The sequence below is a fragment of the Portunus trituberculatus genome, chromosome 41 (genome assembly GCF_017591435.1).
Source record: "Portunus trituberculatus isolate SZX2019 chromosome 41, ASM1759143v1, whole genome shotgun sequence".
Taxonomy (NCBI): domain Eukaryota; kingdom Metazoa; phylum Arthropoda; class Malacostraca; order Decapoda; family Portunidae; genus Portunus; species Portunus trituberculatus.
Window position 1 is genome coordinate 36,313,039 of NC_059295.1, and position 7,922 is coordinate 36,320,960.

A 7,922-nucleotide genomic window follows, 5' to 3' on the forward strand; every position below is an offset into this window, starting at 1 on the left:
CGATTACTGATTACTTACTTGATCATCTGACCGATTGATTGTTTAGTTGATTAGGTGAACAATAGATCAAACTAATCTTTAACCCCTTCAGTACCTTGACGCGTTTCCATATTCATTCTGCGTACTATTTGGCGATTTTATACAGATTCAGAAACTTATGTGGAAATTAAAATAGTGAAGACTTCGTACATTAATCTTCTAACCTCCATAGACTCTTCGTAATGTAAATAAAATCGTCTAATCGTAAGGAAAACTCGAAGTAAAAATGCGTCCCAGTACTAAAGAGATTAATTGTCTGTGTGACTTACAAACTGAGTGAATGAGTGAACGAATCAATCACGCATGGATTAATTGGCTGACTGATTGGGTAAATGATGATCTGATTCAGTATTGGACTAGCTGATTGACTTACCGAGTGTCATGCTGGCTGAGCGACTGTGCCCACTGCGTTTAAATCGAAAAGCAAATGCTAATGATAAAAATACATAATTTGTTGTATAAAACCGAACATAGTCATTAGTACGCAAGATAGATAATAGCAGTGATTCTTGTTGATGCTGAGTAGTAAAATGAACAACAAGAAATAATAGTAAACATGTGATCTGGTTTCCCAATCTTTTTATTTTAATATCTTCAAGGAGAGAGAGAGAGAGAGAGAGAGAGAGAGAGAGAGAGAGAGAGAGAGACACCTTGTCATTGTGCTGATAACTTCCTTCTTTCCCGTGTTGAACATGAGAGGAAAACACGATTGCAAAAATTAATATAGAAATAAATAACAATATTAAACAAATAATTGGAAAAGATGCTAAAGTTTGTGTTGTGTCGGTGGTGTTCTTGCAGAGTTGTGTCTCTAAGTCGATGTCGTTGATGTAGTAGTTGCAGTGCGTTATCGGGGAAGCGAGGTAGTGACTTGAATTTATTTATAGGCCGCCAGATGGTTAGTGAATAAATGCTTAGTTTGCTCCGCGTGACCCAGTGCAAGCAGCGTGAGAAGGATGAACAGGACAGCAAAGCCAATGCAGCGTATGTTTGTCCTTCAACTTTCCTTTCATGCTGACAACAAGTATTGCTTAATTCAGGAGTGAGCGGCCTTCATCCTGAGGCCACTCGTGAGGACATAGCAGTAGAGGGAAAGGGGATAATGAATGACGTTCCCTGACACGCTTGCATGGCCCTCCTGTTTCTTATAAGTTTATGTATACGTTTCTGTTTTCTCTGGGAGGTGTAGATTAGTGATAGGCAACCAAGGATCCATTTTGTTTTCGATGGGTACTTGGGAATAAGTGGTACGTGGAGGGCTACGCGATGTGGTCAGTGTGTATAAGAGTGCACTGTAGGAAAACATATTGTTGGATGAAAAGAATGAAAATATTACAAATTTATTCTTTTGGTATTGTTCCTCTCACAGCAGAAAATATACGAATATTAGTGCAAGATGAATACCAGTGTTTACAGTGATGGTCTATATTCTTCTTATATGCCCCCGCCGTCTAATTTCTACTACTGTCAACAAACTCTGTTGGAGTTGTATTATTTTAAAGTATTTCCATGACTCAAGTGATATTTTAACATGATATCTGCTTGAATAGTCATATAAGGTACTCATTGGAGGTCGATGAATAGTTTTTGTTCTTTTTGAAAATAATTCTTGTGATGGCTCAAAATACTTAAGGTTACGGTTCAGCGCACCACGTTCCTGCCATCAGAGAAAACGGTTTTGCCGGGCTAGCCATTCATAGGTAGGATAGACCTTAACAGATGACAAACATCCATAGTGCACACAGGCTGACACTTCATATTTAACAAGTATTATGTATGATCAGTACCAGACACCGCACGATTGTTGTTGCAGACTGTTGTGCTGGTGTGCTTGTGTTTCCGAGATTCATATCAGTATAAGCTATCAACATGGAAAATTGACCTCACGCCAACATTTAGTATATTTTTTAAGGACAGTGAACTTTAATCACACTGAATCTCACAACAGTTTAATTGCACCTGTAAAGCGGCGCTGAACTGCGGGGCAAAAAAATGTGCGAGGCATAATATTATGACATGGCTGGTTATCGACATTACAGGTTTAATTCTCCTCCTTTGATCACCCATCTGCCCTTCCCTTCAGGAAAAAAGAACAGATCATTCATATTATTACACTCCACAGAGCTCACATGTAAGACTGTAAGTGATAGCATGTTGATAGCAGTTGCTGACCATACGAAAACAACAAGTTGCATTGTTTGCCTGCATCATATCTCTCCAAATCAAAGTAGTAGTAGTAGTAGTAGTAGTAGTAGTAGTAGTAGTAGTAGTAGTAGTAGCAAAAGTAGTAGTAGTAGCAGTGGTAGTAGTACCACCAGTAGCAGTGGCGGTGGTAGTAAAACTCATTCTCTTTCAAGCTGCAGATCCATCGTAAGTAAAAAAAAAAAAAAAAAAAAAAATCGTCATTGACCCAATAAAGTAAAGACTTACCTCATAACTGACGAGCAACGACCAGAAAAGGAAAGGTGAGGTGGAATATTAATGCGTGAATAATTTGAGGTGAGACTGACTGCAATATGCAGGTTATGATGCGGTGATGTAAGTCTGAGGGGAGGCATTAACATTCAGTCAGTCTCCACTTCCTTGTCGGCAGGTTAACCGTGTTTGGTATCAGACGTAAAGGGCTTAAGTTATGGAAAAGGATAGGCAACACTTCCAGAGAGAGAGAGAGAGAGAGAGATGCCACGTGTCCAGCCTGGGAGTGTTGCGTTATGTTAGTGACCGTTGGGTGCACGGCAGGCAGGGAAGTGCGAGTTATGGTAGCAGTGACCAGTTGACCCCTGCCCTGGCATTAGTGAGCCATGCCACACAAGTGCACATGATGAAGTGGGACATGCTGATAAGATAGTTTTTTGCATATTTTCCTGCATAAATTACGTGGTTTTAGTTACCATGAACATAAACTAAACCTTGGGGAATTATGAGCAGTATTTTTGTCATACAAAAATATTTAGAGACATTTGTTTTGAGGGAAAATATTGAGTAATGCAAATGTTATATGCTCCAGAACTATTTACCGCAAGGTTATTACTCACCAGCTATACGAACTTAATTAAGCGTAACTCAGTGGATAACAGCCTCTACCCGGCTAGGAACACAAAGCCATTGTAGTGGAAGTAGGGAAGGGAACAGCCTTCCTCTCACTGCACTGGTGTGGCTGCTGTCACTACTTGTACTGTAGACGATGACTGTTCATCCCGTCTCCGATTAAGACACTGAATTCACTGGGGCTGATGATTATTTATTGATATTAGCAACTACGTTTCATTTTTAGACGGACGTACAGAGGAAAAATCAGAAAAAAGTGTAATGGTAAAGGCTGTAAAGTGCCTGGAGCCAGTGTGGCTGGAGAAAAGCATACTTACAACTTATCCTATAAAGAGCGGAATGATAAGAAGAGTTTAGTCACTCCTTAACCTGTGAGTGGAGAGGCGAGATCAGTTTAAACAGGAGATTAATAGAGATGAAAATTTCAAGACCCAGCCAGTCTTGATTTAGGCATCACTTCTTTATCCATTTCTCTGCTGATATGCATGTTATGGTGTGTGTGTGTGTGTGTGTGTGTGTGTGTGTGTGTGTGTGTGTGTGTGTGTGTGTGTGTGTGTGTGTGTAAGTATAGTTTATTGTAAGTATAGTTTATTGCTATTTTTAAGGAATACAGGCTGATTTGCAATCAATAAATATGTCAGGCATGGTCTGTCGAGTCGAGACTTCTAAGTCAGACGGTTTTAATTAAAAATTATATGCAGTAAGAGTGTGTGTGTGTGTGTGTGTGTGTGTGTGTGTGTGTGTGTGTGTACAGCATACATAAAATTATGTAGGACCTGTTTGCACATTAAACAATTTGATCAATAGAAAATGTGTTATTGATCTATTTATTCTTTTATTCATTTCTTTTTATTTATATGTCGAGAACCACATTTCCTGTTCAACGTGGTCAGTTTAGGAGTTAAAACAAAGAGAGAAATAAAAGAATAAAACCCCAGGACGCTCCTTGGTCACGCGGAGGAGATGCAGTCAAGTGCCTCAAACTCAATCTTGCCCTAGTGACCACGTGGCGACTGCGGTGGTGTGAGGGACAGGGCGGCGTGTCCTGTTACTATAGGCAGGTGTCATATTGAAGTCGTTGTGCATCTGAAACAAGGTGATATTTATTTGATAAGACGACCTAACGGACGCAGCTGAACAGAAAATATTGAATTACCCATAACAGTTCCCGTGCGCCTCTGTGCTATATATGGATCAACAGTGTGCGTTTTTTCGCGTGAATGTTAAAATCGCTGGTGTATAAAGTGAACTAGGATGCTTGGTGTTGGTCTTCTAGGGCTGGCATTAATATCCACTCATTTATAAACACAGTGTGGAAACTTATGTAGATGTTAAATTTAGCTGTGGTGCCTAAAAATATGCACGTTGGTTGACTCCTTACGGTAAATGGTGCACTTCGATAAAAGATTCTTTGTACTCGCAGTGTATCATTTCACCAGGCAGTGAGTCGTACATTCCCCCAGCCAAACCAGCGTCTATGCTCTAAGGTAGTATGTTGTTGGCGTCTTTTCCACCCATCTTCAAACTTCTTCCAGATACAATATTAGTTCCCGGCATTGACGTTCCCCGTCTGTCTGCAGATTCCCCGCCGACGCACTCTTTGCACGATTATGGAAGAAATAGACAAGTTTCCTTCTTTCTTCAAGCCGCCTTTATCTGACAATGTCCTGCTTTTAGGCACCGCATTTTCCTTCTTTTATTGTTGTCAGTCTAGATTTGTTATTCTTCACTTCTCTGTTTCTTTCACCCATCGAAGTCCCTTTGTCATTTTTTCATCATTGGTTCAGGAGATAAACCTGGTGTCGGTGATGATCTTTAGCTTGTTCAGAAAGACGTTTCTGAACTGTCAATTGCATACAATTCGAATGACCGTAAAAAATCAAACAGCTGATAGTTCTTCTCCATCAAAGCAAGCACGTCTGACTATAACTCAAGTTTTACCACAGTTCAGGTCTTATATTTTACATCACGCAATCTCTGCAAAAAGTACACAGGCAGACTACACAGACCACACTTCTCTCACGCCACATACTGCTGTCCATGCTGCTCTTTCATCAGCTTTTGCTCCAATATGCACGTCTACGGAAGCTTCCCTGAACCTAACTAAAGATGGAACACTCCTTGACAAAAATACTCCTCGTGTGGGGGTTTATTGTTTATTCTTTCACATCATTTTAATGAAGTAGCTTAAACTTAACATCCCTTAGTTTAATGACGTATTGCTTCCAAATTACTGTAGATAGCATTAAAAAAAAACTGAGTAAGTGTGGAGCAAAAGTTAGTGGTAAGTTTGTACGATTTTGCATAATTATGTTTTTGTATTCTGGGCCTTTGAGCTGTGGGTGAATAGAGCGCTTACCATCTATACATGACTGCAGAGATCCTCAAAGCACCTTCCCTGCGGGAGACAATACGTATTTGCATCTACTTTGTGTTGCCCTCGCTAAATATGGCCGTGAAGGATAAGAGGTATTTTGTGGACGAAACTCATTTATCAAGACATTTGCATATAGTTGGGTGGCCTAAGATAAACTGTGGTATCAGGAGGTTCTCGATATTGCTAACCTGACAAGCAACACTACATTCTACTCATTGATTCTTGACACAAAGGATATTATACCCTCAAACATTTCAATGTCATGTCGATTATTCAGGGAGAATTATTAGAATGATTAAGAAGCACGGTGATTTTAGAAATAGTTTGGTTATATACCCTTGATGTGAGAAACGAAAGAAACATCATGAGAATTTATTTGACCATCTTTGTGGTCTTTAAAAATAACACACCCCAACTGAAACTGCTCTATCTCAGCAACCACGACCCGACTGTAGATGAAGCTCCTACCACTCAAAAAGGACGCTGGCAAAGTTTCACATTACCACTTCATTTTTTTTAAACTGTAAGAATTTCATCCAAGTTGTGTTCATGGTTCTAGACATACTCGTACAACAACTTATTTCAAATAGGATCTTCTCTCTCTCTCTCTCTCTCTCTCTCTCTCTCTCTCTCTCTCTCTCTCTCTCTCTCTTAGCACACCCCCGCCTTTTCTTTTTTACGCCTCATCATCGCTCATCCCCCTTCTGTCTTTACGTCCCAGAGTTGTAGTCTGCCCGGCTCAGTGGGAGATGATGTGCGTACCATTAGCTATTTTTAAAAGAAGATTGGAACTCCTTTGTGAAACGTTAGGCCATTAGGCGGTGATAAGGAGATAGATGGATAGAGAGAGAGAGAGAGAGAGAGAGAGAGAGAGAGAGAGAGAGAGAGAGAGAGAGAGAGAATTTAGATAAGCTATCACTACGAGGAAAATTGATTAGGCATTTTTGCGTCTACAAGGAAAACTGTCTATATTCTGTGTGTAGCGTGTAGGAGGCACTATCACCTCTAGTTCTGGTAGAGCACTCACCGCTGGTTAAAAAAAAAAAAAAAAAAAAAACATTTTCTTGTATCGGCAATATCACATCTCGAAATGTGAAAGTTCCTTCGACTGGTGGGAGCTTTTCATGTTTTAAGATTATGTTGTTTTGAACAATCATTTCTTTCACTTTTCATATATTTGAATTATGAAATTAGGAAATATTTTCTCTATGAAAAAATAATTCAGTGTTAGTTGCAATGATAATTAGTCGCTTCTGGCATGATATCCATGAAACACGCTATAAACACAACGAACACATGGGAGCGCAAATAAATACGAAACACACACACACACACACACACACACACACACACACACACACACACACACACACACACACCGCGTAGTGTAGTAGTTAGCATGCTCGGCTCACAACCGAGAGGGTCCGGGTTCGAGTCTCGGAAAGCGGCGAGGCAAATGGGCAAGCCTCTTAATGTGTAGCCCCTGTTCACCTAGCAGTAAATAAGTACGGGAGGGGTTGTGGCCTCGCTTTCCCGGTGTGTGGAGTGTTGTGGTCTCAGTCTTACCCGAAGATCGGTCTGTGAGCTCTGAACTCGCTCCGTAATGAGGAAGGCTGGCTGGGTGACCAGCAGGCGACCGTGGTGGTAAATTACACGAATTACACACACACACACACACACACACACACACACACACACACACACACACACACACACACACACACACACACACAGATCAAGTTATCGAAGCTAACAGCTCTAGAGCCGCCCGTGGCATTCAGTGTCGTACACACAGTGCTCTTGGCGGTCTGGCAAGTTCTTAGTTTAGAGAATGTGATGTGTGGCGTCACGAAGATGAGTGGACGTTGCCTGCGGAGGCAAAGCAGACATAAGGATATGCGCTCTCTCTCTCTCTCTCTCTCTCTCTCTCTCTCTCTCTCTCTCTCTCTCTCTCTCTCTCTCTCTCTCTCTCTCTCTCTTTGTGTGTGTGTTTGTGTGTGTGTGTGTGTGTGTGTGTGTGTGTGTGTGTGTGTGTGTGTGTGTGTGTGTGTGTGTGTGTGTGTAATTCACCACCACGGTCGTCTGCTGGTTACCCAGCCAGCCTTCCCCATTACGGAGTGAGCTCAGAGTTCATATAGACCGATCTTCCGGTAGGACTGAGACCACAACACACTCCACACACCGTGTGTATGTGTGTGTGCGTGTTTACATTTTAATCACATTATCTAGACGAGTGTTGCACGATCACTCACTGTAGTGTGTACGTACTGTATATACTTGATGGCAGTGCTTCACGTAGCTATACTCTGTTAATCAAGTGTTTGGTGATGTACTTGATCAGAGCGACAGAGTTATGTATATTGGCAGTGGCACTAACCAAACTTGAACGTTACTGTCTCCATTTCTCACCTTTAGCTACAGCAGTTACAGGGATGTGCACCTCTCGCTAGAGGGACAG